Genomic DNA, 19,809 nt, shown 5'->3' with positions numbered 1-19,809 from the left:
CCTGAAACCTTCTCCTTTGAATGTAAAGAATAACAGTGCTGGAAAAACTCTAACGTTATTTGATTTTCAAACAGCTGAGTAAAACTGAATGTACTCAGACATTTCTCTCTTTACTTATTCTGATCAACACTAAACTGACACACAATATTTTTTAGCACAACGCAATCTGACTTTCAATAATCGCTACAAAAGAATAGCTCTCACTAACAATAACCTATACCTTTCATGAATCACTTACCTCACAAAAATCTTTGTTACTCGAACTACTGCAATACAGCGAGCGCCAATACTGCCAGCTAAATAAAAGATTCTAACTACTGAAGGCACTAATTACTGATAGGGATATACAGGGTTATTGCAAATGATTGAAGCGATTTCACAGCTCTACAATAGCTTTATTATTTGAGATATTTTCACAATGCTTTGCACACACATACAAAAACTCAAAACGGTTTTTTAGGCATTCACAAATGTTCGGTATGTGCCCCTTTAGTGATTCGGCAGACATCAAGCCGATAATCAACTTCCTCCCACACTCGGCGCAGCATGTCCCCATCGATGAGTTCGAAAGCATCGTCGATGCGAGCTCGCAGTTCAGGCACGTTTCTTGGTAGAGGACGTTTAAACACTGAATCTTTCACATAACCCCACAGAAAGAAATCGCATGGGGTTAAGTTGGGAGAGCGTGGAGGCCATGACATGAATTGCTGATCATGGTCTCCACCACGACCGATCCATCGGTTTTCCAATCTCCTGTTTAAGAAATGCCGAACATCATGATGGAAGTGCGGTGGAGCACCATCCTGTTGAAAGATGAAGTCAGCGCTGTCGGTCTCCAGTTGTGGCATGAGCCAATTTTCCAGCATGTCTAGATACACGTGTCCTGTAACGTTTTTGTCGCAGAAGAAAATGGGGTCGTAAAATTTAAACCGTGAGATTGCACAAAACACGTTAACTTTTGGTGAATTGCGAATTTGCTGCACGAATGCGTGAGGATTCTCTACCGCCCAGATTCGCACATTGTTTCTGTTCACTTGACCATTAAGAAAAAATGTTGCTTCATCACTGAAAACAAGTTTCGCACTGAACGCATCCTCTTCCACGAGCTGTTGCAACCGCGCCGAAAATTCAAAGCGTTTGACTTTGTCATCGGGTGTCAGGGCTTGTAGCAATTGTAAACGGTAAGGCTTCTGCTTTAGCCTTTTCCGTAAGATTTTCCAAACCGTCGGCTGTGGTACGTTTAGCTCCCTGCTTGCTTTATTCGTCGACTTCCGCGGGCTACGCGTGAAACTTGCCCGCACGCGTTCAACCGTTTCTTCGCTCACTGCAGGCCGACCCGTTGATTTTCCCTTACAGAGGCATCCAGAAGCTTTAAACTGCGCATACCATCGCCGAATGGAGTTAGCAGTTGGTGGATCTTTGTTGAACTTCGTCCTGAAGCGTCGTTGCACTGTTATGACTGACTGATGTGAGTGCATTTCAAGCACGACATACGCTTTCTCGGCTCCTGCCGCCATTTTGTCTCACTGCGCTCTCGAGCGCTCTGGCGGCAGAAACCTGAAGTGCGGCTTCAGCCGAACAAAACTTTATGAGTTTTTCTACGTATCTGTAGTGTGTCGTGACCATATGTCAATGAATGGAGCTACAGTGAATTTATGAAATCGCTTCAATCATTTGTAATAGCCCTGTAGTTAGCAAATAAAAGATTTTGATAGAGAACAAACAATCTATTTACCTAATGGAGCTACAGTGAATTTATGAAATCGCTTCAATCATTTGTAATAGCCCTGTAGTTAGCAAATAAAAGATTTTGATAGAGAACAAACAATCTATTTACCTAAATAGTGTTCAAAAGTCTTTCCCTGATTACATAAATTGATAACTCAGGCTAGAAGTAAGATACAAATATGAAACTGGTGTCTAATTGTTTACAAACTATTAAAGTTTTTTCACACATCAATAAACTTCGACATGAGCACCCTCGGTAGCACGTAGCACATCTAGGCGATACTCAATTTCCGTCCACACATTAGCCAAAATCACTGGAGGGACCGATTCAACGACTGTGGTTATCCGTTGCCGCAGGGTTTCAAGATCTGGTGCACGTGTTCGGTAGACCTCGTCCTTGACATAACCCCGTAAAAAGAATGGGGTTATGTCTGGAGAGCGTGGAGGCCAAACCGTTGGCCCATCACGACCAATCCGTCGCCCAGGAAAGGTCATATCGAGATAGGCACGGACGTCCAAACCCCAATGAGGCGGTGCACCGTCTTGCTGAAACGAGACATCGGGGTGATACTGAAGCAGCTGAGGAACAGCATACAGTTGCAACATGTCCAGATACACTGCAGATGTGACGGTAGCCTCAGAGAAGAAGAATGACCCGATAATTCGATCGTACGATAGCGCGCACCGAACATTCACCTTTGGACTGCCTCTGGTGCGCTCCGTGACCTCGCCAGGCGGTTGTGAACCCCAAATGCGCACATTACGCGATTCACTACTCCACTGACAAAAAAGGTCGCTTCGTCCGAAAAGGCAATTCATCTGAGATAACCATCATCGTCCTCAATACGTGATAGCATTTCGACCGTAAAGTCATATCGACGTGTACTGTCATTGGGCAACAAGGCCTGAGCGATTTTCACTTTGTATGCACGAAACAATAAACGTTTGTGTAAAATGTCACTGTGAGAGCTTTTTGGCATCTGTAATTAACGTGAGGCCCCGCTCACCGATTTCTTCGGACTTGGCAGAAAAGACTGCGTGACAGCTTCCACCCTGTCTGCTGATGTTCTCGGTCGACCAGACCTCGGAAGGTCGGCAACCGATCCTGTGTTCTTGAACCTCTCATACCAGGCTTTAATGCTCTTGACATGCAGGTGGATTCCTTCCAAATGTTGTCTGGGAGTGTCTCTGCACTGTGGTCGGTGATCGTGTCTCATGGTACCACAGGACACACTGTGCCTTCTCCTGATTGGTTAACATGGCTTCTTGGGCACTGCACCTCACCCACTACTTAGGTACTGCGAACCTAAAATAGAAAAAAAAACTTTGATAGTTGTAAACAGTTCGACACAAGTTTCATATTTGTGTCTTACTTCTAGACTGAGTTATCAATTTATGTAATCAGGGAAAGTCTTTTCGGACACGCTGTATATATAATTTTGTGACATCCAATTAAGCAATTTCCTTTTTTTGGCGGACACACGTCCAGTTCGTCCGCTCATAGTAACCTCTCAAAACTCCGCCATCTCTCTCTCTCCCCACATCCACCACTGCTGGCGGCTCACCTCCAACTGCCCAACGCTACGCTCTGTTCACATCCAACTGCCCAACACTACACAAGCGAATATTCCAACAATGAGGCCAACCAGCACAGACTGCACACAGCACAGTCAGTCATTTTCATACAGTGCGCTACGTGGCGTTACCAACATAAAAACCTAAACAGCTTACAGCCTCTGTGTGGGCTCTAATCTCTCAGATTTTATTCTCATGGTCTCTTCGAGAGATATACGTAGGAGGGAGCAATATACTGCTCGACACCTCGGTGAAAGCATGTTCTCGAAACTTCAACAAAAGCCCGTACCGAGCTACTGAGCGTCTCTCCTGCAGACTCTTCCACTGGAGTTTATCTATCATCTCCGTAACGCTTTCGCGATCACTAAATGATCCTGTAACGAAGCGCGCTGCTCCCCGTTGGATCTTCTCTATCTCTTCTATCAACCCTATCTGGTACGGATCGCCGGCCGAAGTGGCCGTGCGGTTAAAGGCGCTGCAGTCTGGAACCGCAAGACCGCTACGGTCGCAGGTTCGAATCCTGCCTCGGGCATGGATGTTTGTAATGTCCTTAGGTTAGTTAGGTTTAACTAGTTCTAAGTTCTAGGGGACTAATGACCTCAGCAGTTGAGTCCCATAGTGCTCAGAGCCATTTGAACCATTTGGTACGGATCCCACACTGCTGAGCGGTATTCAAGCAGGGGGGGAACAAGCGTACTGTAACCTACTTCCTTTGTTTTCGGATTGCATTTCCTTAGGATTGTTCCAATGAATTTCAGTCTGGCATATGCTTTACCGACGATCAACTTGATATGAAACTTCCTTGCAGATTAAAACTGTGTGCCCGACCGAGACTCGAACTCGGGACCTTTGCGTTTCGCGGGCAAGTGCTCTACCATCTGAGCTACCGAAGCACGACTCACGCCCGGTACTCACAGCTTCACTTCTGCCAGTACCTCGTCTCCTACCTTCCAAACTTTACAGAAGCTCTCCTGCGAACCTTGCAGAACTAGCACTCCTGAAAGAAAGGATATTGCGGAGACATGGCTTAGCCACAGCCTGGGGGATGTTTCCAGAATGAGATTTTCACTCTGCAGCGGAGTGTGCGCTGATATGAAACTTCCTGGCAGATTAAAACTGTGTGCAATAAGCTTTCTTTCAGGAGTGCTAGTTCTGCAAGGTTCGCAGGAGAGCTTCTGTAGAGTTTGGAAGGTAGGAGACGAGGTACTGGCAGAAGTAAAGCTGTGAGTACCGGGCGTGAGTCGTGCTTCGGTAGCTCAGATGGTAGAGCACTTGTCCGCGAAAGGCAAAGGTCCCGAGTTCGAGTCTCGGTCGGGCACACAGTTTTAATCTGCCAGGAAGTTTCATATCAGCGCACACTCCGCTGCAGAGTGAAAATCTCATTCTGGGAATTTGATATGATCATTCCATTTTCAATGACTGCTAATGCGTACTCCCAGATAATTTATGGAATTAACTGTTTCCAGTTGCTGACCTTCTATATTGTAGCTAAATGATATGGGATCTTTCTTTCTATGTATTCGCAGCGGATTACACAAGTCAACATTGCGATTCAATTGCCATTCCCTGCACCATGCGTCAATTCGTTGCAGATCCTCCTGCATTTCAGTACAATTTTCCATTGTTACGACCTCTCGATATACCACAGCATCATCCGCAAAAAGCCTCAGTGAACTTCGCTGAGCGTAGTTTCTAACGATACACTGAAACGGCTAACCATGTTGTACTGTACAAACAATTTAGCAGCACTATAGTAAATGTCGAACAGAAATATCAACTGTTACAACACAAAGGTTTACATTTACATTGCAGATGAAATATAGAATCAAGTACATCAGTCCTTAATTGCAAGGAAAGGCGCAGTTGAGATTTGTCGATTACAGCGCTATTTACTGTGAATGGTAAACAGTGATTTGAGTAAACCCTACGTAGTTTTTGGCGTAGAATCCGAATATGTAATAGAAATGGCGGGAGGGGGGGAGGGAGAGGTTCCCATTTGAAAATACACAGTTGACCCCTTGACCCCGATCACTCAGGAGCGGTGATTAGCAGGTGGCCAGTTACGGCACAGATAGTTGGCTCCTTTACTAATATTAACTTTCCACGTGGAACAGTTCTTTCGTACGATGGTTCGCTTCCTATATACACAGGGTGTTTCAAAAATGACCGGTATATTTGAAACGGCAATAAAAACTAAACGAGCAGCGATAGAAATACACAGTTTGTTGCAATATGCTTGGGACAACAGTACATTTTCAGGCAGACAAACTTTCGAAATTACAGTAGTTACAATTGTCAACAACAGATGGCGCTGCGGTCTGGGAAACTCTATAGTACGATAGTTTCCACATATCCAACATGCGTAGCAATAATATGGCGTAGTCTCTGAATGAAATTACCCGAAACCTTTGACAACGTGTCTGGCGGAATGGCTTCACATGCAGATGAGATGTACTGCTTCAGCTGTTCAATTGTTTCTGGATTCTGGCGGTACACCTGGTCTTTCAAGTGTCCCCACAGAAAGAAGTCACAGGGGTTCATGTCTGGCGAATAGGGAGGCCAATCCACGCCGCCTCCTGTATGTCTCGGATAGCCCAAAGCAATCACACGATCATCGAAATATTCATTCAGGAAATTAAAGACGTCGGCCGTGCGATGTGGCCGGGCACCATCTTGCATAAACCACGAGGTGTTCGCAGTGTCGTCTAAGGCAGTTTGTACCGCCACAAATTCACGAAGAATGTCCAGATAGCGTGATGCAGTAATCGTTTCGGATCTGAAAAATGGGCCAATGATTCCTTTGGAAGAAATGGCGGCCCAGACCAGTACTTTTTGAGGATGCAGGGAGGATGGGACTGCAACATGGGGCTTTTCGGTTCCCCATATGCGCCAGTTCTGTTTATTGACGAAGCCGTCCAGGTAAAAATAAGCTTCGTCAGTAAACCAAATGCTGCCCACATGCATATCGCCGTCATCAATCCTGTGCACTATATCGTTAGCGAATGTCTCTCGTGCAGCAATGGTAGCGGCGCTGAGGGGTTGCCGCGTTTGAATTTTGTACGGATAGAGGTGTAAACTCTGGCGCATGAGACGATACGTGGACGTTGGCGTCATTTGGACCGCAGCTGCAACACGGCGAACGGAAACACGAGGCCGCTGTCAGATCACCTGCTGCACTAGCTGCGCGTTGCCCTCTGTGGTTGCCGTACGCGGTCGCCCTACCTTTCCGGCACGTTCGTCCGTCACGTTCCCAGTCCGTTGAAATTTTTCAAACAGATCCTTTATTGTATCGCTTTTCGGCCCTTTGGTTACATTAAACCTCCGTTGAAAACTTCGTCTTGTTGCAACAACACTGTGTTCTAGGCGGTCGAATTCCAACACCAGAAAAATCCACTGTTCTAAGGAATAAACCATGTTGTCTACAGCACACTTGCACGTTGTGAACAGCACACGCTTACAGCAGAAAGACGACGTACAGAATGGCGCACCCACAGACTGCGTTGTCTTCTATATCTTTCACATCACTTGCAGCGCCATCTGTTGTTGAAAATTGTAACTACTGTAATTTCGAAAGTTTGTCTACCTGAAAATGTACTGTTGTCCCAAGCATATTGCAACAAACGGTGTATTTCTATCGCTGCTCGTTTAGTTTTTATTGCCGTTTCAAATATACCGGTCATTTTTGTAACACCCTGTATTTAGTTGCCTTAAAGATCCTGTACACAATTCTTAACTATAATACTTGTCTTACTGTTTCAATCCTTTGAAATGAGATTATACCTCTTAAAGAGTAGGTTATGAGAACAGTTTAATTTTTTTTTAAATTCCCTGAATAACTATATGAAACACTGAGGTGGAAGTTCATAGATGCTGTTGGAAACGCCACGTGTACGTCATCTTGGCGCTCTTTTATGAGAGGAGCACTATTCGTAAGCCACATCATCAACTCGTCTCTTGTCTTTATTTTTCCTCTGGAGTCTTCACCCTTCAAACATCCCCTCGGGGAAACAATCTTAAAGGGTGAGGTGCAGGGAACTACAAGGCCAAAAAACGTGACTATTTCTGTCGATTCGTCTTCCGCGGAACGATAGGTCTAGATGATACGTCGCCTGACCGATGAGGATGTGCAGGGACCCTGTCACGTTGTGGAAACGTCCCTTTAGCGAAAGGAACGTCTTCAAATGGTTCAGATGGCTCTGAGCACTATGGGACTTAACATCTGAGGTCATCAGTCCCAGAACCTAGAACTACTTAACTAACCTAAAAAACCAGAATCACGCATTTCCTCGAAGAAAAAAGGCCCGATAACGGTAGATGCACTAAATCCAGCCCATACCGTGACTTTCTCGTCGTGGAATGGAGTTTCCACGTCAGTTCTAGGATTTTCGGTAGCCCAAATTCTGCAGTTGTGGGCGTTGACAAACCCCCGGAGCGTGAAATGAGCTTCGTCGGTCCACAACACGTTACTCAACCAATCGTCATCTTCCGCCATCTTTTGAAACGCCCACACCGCAAATGCCCTCCGCTTCACTAAATCGCCAGGTAACAGTTCACGATGCCGATGGATTTTGTACGGATAGCATCGGATGGTACGCCTCAGTGCCAACCAAACAGTAGTGTATGGAATGCCGGTGCGACGTGCGACTGCACGAGCGCTGACTTCCCCGTGCATAGACGAACCCGCTACAGTCTCCATTTCTTCCTGAACTGTCTCAGCAGCATTACGCCTTGTGCTCGGTCGGCCACTACGGGGTCTATCGTCCAAACAACCCGTGGCTTCGAACTTCGAAATCATTCTCGCCACAGCTGCATTTGTCAACGGACCTTTACCCGTTCGAATCTCCTTGCCATGGCGATAGGATCGTAACGCTGAACTAGCACATTGCCCATTCTGGTGATACAGCTTCACTAAATGGGCCTTTTCAGGTAACATCAACATGCTGCGACTGCTGGCGCATCTGATTCTCTCTCTCATTACAGCTCCTTTTATATACGATTGTCATGCGCAGTCACTGACGTTTTGCTGTCCAGCGCCATCTGTCGGACATTTTGTGAACTTTGTTTCTTTTTTTGTTCTAATAAAACCCCATGTCATTCCAAGCATGTGTGTCAATTTTTACCTCTCTAACTATATTATTCCGTGGTTTATTAAGTTTTCAAATTAATTCCTACTCCGAACTTTTCTTTTGTTTCCTTTACTGCTTGCTCAATATGCAGATTGAATAGCATCAGGAACAGGCTACAACCCTGTCTCACTCCCTTCCCAACCACTGCTTCCCACCCGGTAGTATGAAAATGGTTTGATGAACCCTCTGCGATGCACCTTAAGTGTGAATTGCAGATTAACCATGTAGATGTAAACGCTAGCGATTTAGCAGTTGCAGTGTCAAAACTGCGCGGTGAAGCTAAACGTTGCAGTTTCTGTTGGTAGCGCCGAGCGGCGTTTACGTCAGCATTTCCCCACACGTGTCTCCGCCACCGCTCACAGCAAAGACCAATTTTGTCATTTACATTTTTATTCGCCATTTTCTGCAATTGTTTTCGATGATTGAGATGCGAAATAATATAGTTGGCTTGTTGTTGTTGTTGTTGTTGTTGTTGTTGTTGTCTTCAGTCCTGAGACTGGTTTGATGCAGCTCTCCATCTACTCTATCCTGTGCAAGCTTTACCTACTGCAACCTACATCCTTCTGAATCTGTTTAGTGCATTCATCTCTCGGTCTCCCCCTACGATTTTTACCCTCCACACTGCCCTCCAATACTAAATTGGTGATCCCTTGATGCCTCAGAACATGTCCTACCAACCGGTCCCTTCTTCTTGTCAAGTTGTGCCACAAACTCCTCTTCTCCCCAATTCTATTCAATACCTCCTCATTAGTTATGTAACCTACCCATCTAATCTTCAACATTCTTCTGTAGCACCAAATTTCGGAAGCTTCTATTCTCTTCTTGTCCAAACTATTTATCGTCCATGTTTCACTTCCATACATGGCTACACTCCATACAAACACTTTCAGAAACGACTTCCTGACACTTAAATCTATACCCGATGTCAACAAATTTTTCTTCTTCAGAAACGCTCTCCTTGCCATTACCAGTCTACATTTTATATCCTCTCTACTTTGACCATCATCAGTTATTTTGCTCCCCAAATATCAAAACTCCTTTACTACTTTAAGTGTCTCATTTCCTAATCTAATTCCCTCAGCATCACCCGACTTAATTCGACTACATTCCATTATCCTCGTTTTGCTTTTGTTCACTTTCATCTTATACCCTCCTTCCAAGACACTGTCCATTCCGTTCAACTGCTCTTCCAACTCCTTTGCTGTCTCTGACAGAATTACAATGTCATCGGCGAACCTCAAAGTTTTTATTTCTTCTCCATGGATTTTAATACCTACTCCGAACTTTTCTTTTGTTTCCTTTACTGCTTGCTCAATATGCAGATTGAATAGCATCAGGGACAGGCTACAATCCTGTCTCACTCCCTTCCCAACTACTGCTTACCTTTCATACCCCTCGACTCTTATAACTGCCATCTGCTTTCTGTACAAGTTGTAAATAGCCTTTTGCTCCCTGTATTTTACCCCTGCCACCTTTAGAATTTCAAAGAGAGTATTCCAGTCAACGGTGTCAAAATCTTTCTCTAAGTCTACAAATGCTAGAAACGTAGGTTTGCCTTTCCTTAATCTAGCTTTTAAGATAAGTCGTAGGGTCAGTATTGCCTCACGTGTTCCAACATTTCTGCGGAATCCAAACTGATCTTCGCCGAGGTCGGCTTCTATCAGGTTTTCCATTAGTCTGTAAAGAATGCGCGTTAGTATTTTGCAGTCGTGACTTATTAAGCTAATTGTTCGGTAATTTTCGCATCTGTCAACACCTGCTTTCTTTGGGATTGGAATTATTATATTCTTCTTGAAGTCTGAGGGTATTTCGCCTGTCTCGTACAACTTGCTCACCAGATGGTAGAGTTTTGTCAGGACTGGCTCTCCCAAGGCCGTCAGTAGTTCCAATGGAATGTTGTCTACTCCCGGGGCCTTGTTTCGACTCAGGTCTTTCAGTGCTCTGTCAAATAGTTGGGTTAAAAATGTTATTTTTTTTTCACCTCAACTGGCGTTGAGGTTCTTCACACGGAAATTCTTGTTATCCCGCACACAACTTATTAGGTAGGGCAACCACACGTAGAAGTATTCATCTTGGGTATTAATTACCGTTTCGGCTGTAGTTGGTCCTTCACTACTGAATCACTAACGCTTTCGTGGCGCTAAAAGCCGTGAACATACGATTAAAACATTAGACCCGCCGCCTCCCCTGTACGCGATCGGAGAAGCGATCACTGCGGTACGATTTGTTCTGCTGGAAGCTGGCAGTTTCTAATCTATGGCATAACTTCTTTTAGTGGTGTTTGGTTTTGACGGACAACCAGTGTTACGGAAAAAGATTGCGAGCTTTGCCGCTCTAATGTTATAATCGTATGTTCAGCTGAAGATGTGAATTTTAGCGCCACGAAAACGGTACTGATACGGTAATAAAGGACCAAATACAGCTGAAGCGCTTGTTAATACTCAAGACCGGTTATTCCATTCATAACGCCACCCCGCAGTGCAATCTGACTTGTTCTTTGTGCCAACTATACTTGCTTCACTCAGTCAAAGAGAAAGACGGAACGAGATGAAAGCTCAAAAAATAATAAGGTTCCTTCACGTAATGAAAGTAAAACTGTTAGACAAAAGTTTCAAAAGAACGATTTCAAACATTTAGCGAAAATTGCGAAAAATATATAATATAAAATAAAAATACCAGCACTCGATACTGCCATTTCGATATCGGTGTATCGATATATCGGTGAAAGAAATATCGTAGATGTACAGGGTTATTCACGAAGACATGCAAATACACAACTGGCCATTAAAATTGCTACACAAAGAAGAAATGCCAATGATAAACTGGTATTCATTGGACAAATATATTATACTAGAATTGACAAGCGATTAAATTTTCACGCAATTTGGTTGTATAGGTCCTGAGAAATTAGTACCCAGAACAACCACTTCTGGCCGTTATAACGGCCTTGATACGCCTGGCCATTGAGTCAAACAGAGCTTGGATGGCGTGTACAGGTACAGCTGCCCATGCAGCTTCAACACGGTACCACAGTTCATCAAGAGCAGTGACTGACGTATTGTGACGAGCCAGTTGCTCGGCCACCATTGACCAGACGTTTTCAATTGGTGAGAGATCTGGAGAATGTGCTGGCCAGGGCAGCAGTCGAACATTTTCTGTATCCAGAAAGGCCCGTACAGGACCTGCAACATGCGGTCGTGCATTATCCTGCTGAAATGTAGGCTTTCGCAGGAATCGAATGAAGGGTAGAGCCACGGGTCGTAACACATCTGAAATGTAACGTCCACTGTTCAAAGTGCCATCAATGCGAACAGGAGGTGACCGAGACGCGTAACCAATGGCACCACATACCATCACACCGGGTGATACGCCAGTATGGCGATGACGTATACACGCTTCCAATGTGCGTTCACCGCGATGTCACCAAACACGGATGCGACCATCATGATGCTATAAACAGAACCTGGATTCATCCAAAAAAATGTTTTGCCATTCGTGCACCCAGGTTCGTCGTCGAGTACACCATCGCAGGCGCTCCTGTCTGTGATGCAGCGTCGAGGGTAACCGCAGCCACTGTCTCCGAGCTGATAGTCCGTGCTGCTGCAAACGTCGTCGAACTGTTCGTGCAGATGGTTGTCTTGCAAACGTCCCCATCTGTCGACTCAGGGATCGAGATGTGGCTGCACGATCCGTTACAGCCATGCGGATAAGATGGTTGTCATCTCGATTTCTAGTGATAAGAGGCCGTTGGGATCCAGCACGGCGTTCCGTATTACCCTCCATCTGCTAACAGTCATTGGGTGTCGACCAACGCGAGCAGCAATGTCGCTGTACGATAAACCGCAATTGCGATATGTTACAGTCCGACCTTTATCAAAGTCTGAAACGAGATGGTACGCATTTCTCCTCCTTACACGAGGCATCACAACAACGTTTCACCAGGCAACGCCGGTCAACTGCTGTTTGTGTATGAGAAATCGGTTGTAAACTTTCCTCATGTCAGCACGTTGTAGGTGTCTCCATCGGCGCCAACCTTGTGTGAATGCTCTGAAAAGCTAATCATTTGCATATCACAGCATCTTCTTCCTGTCGGTTAAATTTCGCGTCTGTAGCACGTCATCTTCGTGGTGTACCAATTTGAATGGCCAGTAGTGTATTTTAATATGTTATTCTAAAAGTAAAACTGAAGAGGAAAGTTCATATGAACATAGGTCCGCAAATGTTTAATTACGGAGTTATGGCTAATAGATTTTGCCTCAAATTTAGCAGCTTCGCTAATATGAAGACATCGCAAAACTGTACGAGGTTAAAGTAAAGCACGATTTCCGTTTATTTTGTTGCCATTGATCAGGTGAATCTAATAAAACATGTCGCAGACGCGTATGTGCAGTAGTCTTCCAGAACATTCAGAGAAGGAAAGACGTCATTTCGTAAAATTTTTAAATTATAAACGACGTGTTCCAGTTTAATTTTTAAATTCCAGACAATTGCACGAAGTTTTCAACAGAAGTTGTAGAGAATTTAATTTTGGAAAAATGATGGTAATAACGTTAACTGAAACTGTATGAATGTGTCAGATGAAAAAATGAAATGTCGTACGACTAGGGCCTCCCGTCGGGTAGACCGTTCGCCTGGTGAAAGTCTTTCGATTTGACGCCACTTTGGCGACTTGCGTGTCGTTGTGGATGAAATGATGATGATGATTAGGACAACACAACACCCAGTCCCTGAGCGGAGAAAATCTCCGACCCAGCCGGGAATCGAACCCGGGCCCTTTGAACTGACAGTCTGTCACGCTGACCACTCAGCTACCGGGGTCGGACAATGTGTCAGATAATATGCTTTTATTAATACCATACCACACATGAATCCATGTTAAATCGTTGTTATTTTCTTTCACTGAACAATACAGAAAACTAACTCATTTCATGCTTACGATACGAGTAAAACAACTCAGTAACTGTTGCAAACAATGACGTAAACGTTTCTACATTCTTAATGGAAAAGAAACGAATTTACTTGTATAATAACCTTTGCTTCTCTGGATGTTCTGGAAAACTACAGCACATACAAGTCTGGGACATGTTTTATTAGATTCACCAGACCAATAACAACAAAATAAATGTAAATCGTGATTTACTTTAACCTCGTATAGATTTGCGATGGTTTCATAAAAGCGAAGTTGCTAAATTTCAGGCAAAATGTTTTATTAGCCGTAACTCCGTAACTAAACATTTGCCGACATACGTTTATTGCATTTCTTCTTTAGTTTTACTTGTAGAAAAAATCTGCATATCTTCGTGAATCACTCTTTATATCGATATATTATCAACAGTCCTGTCTCTCTCACCATTGGGGGGCTTGATTTCAGTTGAGTATCGCTGGCAGGTGATGCTGTCACTTCATCGACTTCTTACCTCACTACTGTGATTGTCGTTTGTATTCTGTAAGAAGTGGGATACGGAAGTACTAAGGAATGACGAGATGAGTTTGAAGTTCTCTAACGCTATAGATACAGCAATAAGGAATAGCGCAGTAGGCAGTACAGTTGAAGAGGAATGGACATCTCTAAAAAGGGCCATCACAGAAGTTGGGAGGGAAAACATAGGTACAAAGAAGGTAGCTGCGAAGAAACCATTGGTAACAGAAGAAATACTTCAGTTGATTGATGAAAGGAGGAAGTACAAACATGTTCCGGGAAAATCAGGAATACAGAAATACAAGTCGCTGAGGAATGAAATAAATAGGAAGTGCAGGGAAGCTAAGACGAAATGGCTGCAGGAAAAATGTGAAGACATCGAAAAAGATATGATTGTCGGAAGGACAGACTCAGCATACAGGAAAGTCAAAACAACCTTTGGTGACATTAAAAGCAACGGTGGTAACATTAAGAGTGCAACGGGAATTCCACTGTTAAATGCAGAGGAGAGAGCAGATAGGTGGAAAGAATACATTGAAAGCCTCTATGAGGGTGAAGATTTGTCTGATGTGATAGAAGAAGAAACAGGAGTCGATTTAGAAGAGATAGGGGATCCAGTATTAGAATCGGAATTTAAAAGAGCTTTGGAGGACTTACGGTCAAATAAGGCAGAAGGGATAGATAAAATTCCATCAGAATTTCTAAAATCATTGGGGGAAGTGGCAACAAAACGACTATTCACGTTGGTGTGTAGAATATATGAGTCTGGCGATATACCATCTGACTTTCGGAAAAGCATCATCCACACAATTCCGAAGACGGCAAGAGCTGACAAGTGCGAGAATTATCGCACAATCAGCTTAACAGCTCATGCATCGAAGCTGCTTACAAGAATAATATACAGAAGAATGGAAAAGAAAATTGAGAATGCGCTAGGTGACGACCAGTTTGGCTTTAGGAAAAGTAAAGGGATGAGAGAGGCAATTCTGACGTTACGGCTAATAATGGGAGCAAGGCTAAAGAAAAATCAAGACACTTTCATAGGATTTGTCGACCTGGAAAAAGCGTTCGACAATATAAAATGGTGCAAGCTGTTCAAGATTCTGAAAAAAGTAGGAGTAAGCTATAGGGAGAGACGGGTCATATACAATATGTACAACAACCAAGAGGGAATAATAAGAGTGGACGATCAAGAACGAAGTGCTCGTATTAAGAAGGGTGTAAGACAAGGCTGTAGCCTTTCGCCCCTACTCTTCAATCTGTACATCGAGGAAGCAACGATGGAAATAAAAGAAAGGTTCAGGAGTGGAATTAAAATACAAGGTGAAAGGATATCAATGATAAGATTCGCTGATGACATTGTTATCCTGAGTGAAAGTGAAGAAGAATTAAATGATCTGCTGAACGGAATGAACAGTCTAATGAGTACACAGTATGGTTTGAGGGTATATCGGAGAAAGACGAAGGTAGTGAGAAGTAGTAGAAACGAGAACAGCGAGAAACTTAACATCAGGATTGATGGTCACGAAGTCAATGAAGTTAAGGAATTGTGCTACCTAGGCAGTAAAATAACCAATGACGGACGGAACAAGGAGGACATCAAAAGCAGACTCGCTATGGCAAAAAAGGCATTTCTGGCCAAGAGAAGTCTACTAATATCAAATACCGGCCTTAATTTGAGGAAGAAATTTCTGAGTATGTACGTCTGGAGTACAGCATTGTATGGTAGTGAAACATGGACTGTGGGAAAACCGGAACAGAAGAGAATCGAAGCATTTGAGATGTGGTGCTATAGACGAATGTTGGAAATTAGGTGGACTGATAAGGTAAGGAATGAGGAGGTTCTACGCAGAATCGGAGAGGAAAGGAATATGTGGAAAACACTGATAAGGAGAAGGGACAGGATGATAGGTCATCTGCTAAGACATGAGGGAATGACTTCCATGGTACTAGAGGGAGCTGTAGAGGGCAAAAACTGTAGAGGAAGACAGAGATTGGAATACGTCAAGCAAATAATTGAGGACGTAGGTTGCAAGTGCTAATCTGAGATGAAGAGGTTAGCACAGGAAAGGAATTCGTGGCGGGCCGTATCAAACCAGTCAGTAGACTGATGAAAAAAAAAAAAAATCTGTCGTATCGGCCAGCGCGAGAGATAACACGCACCGAAACAGTCTGACGGCGGAGTTGGGGAACGGCAACCGAGATCGAGCATTGCGATGGGTTGGGGACTCACCACAATCAACCTCGCAGGGAGCAGAAAACTACGTCACCACACAAGCAGCTTATGTGCCTGAAATTTCAATGTCTTGTGTTATTTACACCGTACAATCACACCTGCAACACTCAATGTCAGAAAATCTATATTAGCCATTAGAGCACAAAGGTGTACGTTTACATCGTAAATTAAATGTACAATCAAATGCGTCAGTTCTAAATTGCACAAATGGGCGCACTTGCTATTTGTCAATTACAACGTCATCTAGCAAGAATGAGGAACAATGCTTCAAGTAAACCGCACGTACCTTTTGGGGTAAAATCCGAAAATGCAATAAAAAGGGTTGTGTGGGGGAAGAGCTATAGAAAAACCAGCTGTACAGATCTTAACAAGTCGCACTATAATTGTTTTGTCGGTGCAAGATATATTTACATGAAAGTATTTATCTGCGCAATATTTCACTCTATTACGATAAACTCGCATTCACCATTCACTACCAAGCCTAACTCTAAACTGTACGAAGGTTCCTTCTTTCAGAGTATGCAGACGCAATAGCGTCTTTCTTAGCAATCATATACAACCGCTCACTTGACGTAAGGTCTGTTCCTAAAGACTGGAAAGTAGCACAGGTCACACCAATATTTAAGAAAGGAAATAGGAGTACCCCTTTGAGTTACAGACCCATATCACTGACCTCAATTTGCAAGAGGATTTTGGAGCATATACTGCACTCGAACATTATAAATCACCTTGAAGAAAAAGACTTATTGATGCATAACCAACACGGATTCAGAAAATATCGGTCTTGTGCAACACAGCTAGCTCTTTATTTCCATGAAGTAATGAGTGCGGTCGACAAGGGATCTCAGATCGATTCCATATTCCTAGATTTCCAGAAGGCTTTTGATACCGTTCCTCACGAGCGACTATTAATCAAATTGTGTGACGGGATTCGTGATTTCCTCTCAGAGGTCAGAGTTCGCAGTGATAGAGGGTAAATCATCGAGTAGAACAGAGGTGATATCTGGCGTTCCGCAACGTAGTGTCATAGGACCTCTGCTGTTCCTGATTTACATAAATGACCTAGGTGGTAATCTAAGCAACCCCCTTAGATTGTTTGCAGATGACGCTGTAATTTACCGTCGAGAAAAATCATCAGACGATCAATTCCAATTACAGGGTGTCTACGACCCGGGACAACCGGGAGATCCGGGAAAAACCCGTGAATTTTTTCATCCGCGAGAAAACCGGAAAAACCCGGGAATTTTTTAGAATTCCGGGAATTTTTCATTGTTTTAATTTTCAGTTAAATTTTTGTAACTTTGACTGGTAAGAACCAGTACTCTAACAAAGAATATTACTGTATCCCACTACTGCAGAATAATGTTGCAGCAATAAAAACCGAACGAGAGAAGAAAAAAACGAAACTAAAACTTAAGTTGCAAAAGAAATGCACCATATACAACAAAACACGTTGCTCATACAAACATCTGCCGACAGCAAAATGTGTCAAAGGCCTTAGGAAGACTGTGCAATGTTTCATAACAACAAATTGCCTCCGATTAGCGTGACGTCACAATTGTTTACATTAGAATCGTTTCAGCGGTTACGAGCGAGGTTATGCGCATGTGCGTATTGGTACAGGGTGTTTCAGAAATGACCGGTATATTTGAAACGGCAATAAAAACTAAACGAGCAGCGATAGAAATACACCGTTTGTTGCAATATGCTTGGGACAACAGTACATTTTCAGGCGGACAAACTTTCGAAATTACAGTAGTTACAATTTTCAACAACAGATGGCGCTGCAAGTGATGTGAAAGATATAGAAGACAACGCAGTCTGTGGGTGCGCCATTCTGTACGTCGTCTTTCTGCTGTAAGCGTGTGCTGTTCACAACGTGCAAGTGTGCTGTAGACAACATGGTTTATTCCTTAGAACAGAGGATTTTTCTGGTGTTGGAATTCCACCGCCTAGAACACAGTGTTTTTGCAACAAGACGAAGTTTTCAACGGAGGTTTAATGTAACCAAAGGACCGAAAAGCGATACAATAAAGGATCTGTTTGAAAAATTTCAACGGACTGGGAACGTGACGGATGAACGTGCTGGAAAGGTAGGGCGACCGCGTACGGCAACCACAGAGGGCAACGCGCAGCTAGTGCAGCAGGTGATCCGACAGCGGCCTCGTGTTTCCGTTCGCCGTGTTGCAGCTGCGGTCCAAATGACGCCAACGTCCACGTATCGTCTCACGCGCCAGAGTTTACACCTCTATCCGTACAAAATTCAAACGCGGCAACCCCTCAGCGCCGCTACCATTGCTGCACAAGAGACATTCGCTAACGATATAGTGCACAGGATTGATGACGGCGATATGCATGTGGGCAGCATTTGGTTTACTGACGAAGCTTATTTTTACCTGGACGGCTTCGTCAATAAACAGAACTGGCGCATATGGGGAACCGAAAAGCCCCATGTTGCAGTCCCATCGTCCCTGCATCCTCAAAAAGTACTGGTCTGGGCCGCCATTTCTTCCAAAGGAACCATTGGCCCATTTTTCAGATCCGAAACGATTACTGCATCACGCTATCTGGACATTCTTCGTGAATTTGTGGCGGTACAAACTGCCTTAGACGACACTGCGAACACCTCGTGGTTTATACAAGATGGTGCCTCTTTCTGTGGGGACACTTGAAAGACCAGGTGTACCGCCAAAATCCAGAAACAATTGAACAGCTGAAGCAGTACATCTCATCTGCATGTGAAGCCATTCCGCCAGACACGTTGTCAAAGGTTTCGGGTAATTTCATTCAGAGACTACGCCATATTATTGCTACGCATGGTGGATATGTGGAAAATATCGTACTAGAGAGTTTCCCAGACCGCAGCGCCATCTGTTGTTGAAAATTGTAACTACTGTAATTTCGAAAGTTTGTCTGCCTGAAAATGTACTGTTGTTCCAAGCATATTGCAACAAACGGTGTATTTCTATCGCTGCTCGCTTAGTTTTTATTGCCGTTTCAAATATACCGGTCATTTTTTAAACACCCTGTACCTTTTCCCGCTTCTGGCTACAGAAGTGTGGCAGTTAGCTGTATAAGCAATAGCAGCAAGCAGCCAGATGCTATTCGGAAGAATTTTACTGGTGCGCCCAAGCACCCAGATTCACGTATGCGCAACAGGCCCGGAACTAGGGAGCTGGGTTATCTGCCCCGGGCGATAGTGTCAGGGGTTTGGGGGGGGGGGGAGGGGGCCAAATTCGTATTATTGAGAAAACGACCTTGTTTCACAAAGTGCATAGCGTCCATCGCACTTGGCCTATCGATTACTCATATAATTTTGAACGCATTCCTTTTGGTTTTTTTTTAACAAATTCTAAGCTGATTTCTGAAAGAATCGTTAAGCTGATTTTTTGAATCCGTGCATAGTGTACGTGATGTCTCTGCCCAGGGAATCCCCGTCGCATCTAGAAATAAACTTTCCTGCAGACAAAAGGGGGCGGGTCTCTACGAGCTGAGCGGAATAAAGCCAACGGGTGAATGCCAGTCGCTGTGTATGTGGTTGACTCAGTTTGCAATTGATCAGCGGTGTTTTAACCACTAGCGAATTCCATAGATTCAGACTACCAGAGTGGAAATAAACGACTAACAGGAGTAACAGGCAACAAAAATTGCGTATTGTCTCCTCCGTGTATCCAAGAAAATGAAATTTTGACAAATTTTTGGCCAGACCGCTACACTACTAAGGG

The sequence above is a fragment of the Schistocerca nitens genome, chromosome 11, assembly GCF_023898315.1.
Source record: "Schistocerca nitens isolate TAMUIC-IGC-003100 chromosome 11, iqSchNite1.1, whole genome shotgun sequence".
NCBI lineage: Eukaryota > Metazoa > Arthropoda > Insecta > Orthoptera > Acrididae > Schistocerca > Schistocerca nitens.
This window is presented reverse-complemented; position numbering follows the sequence as displayed.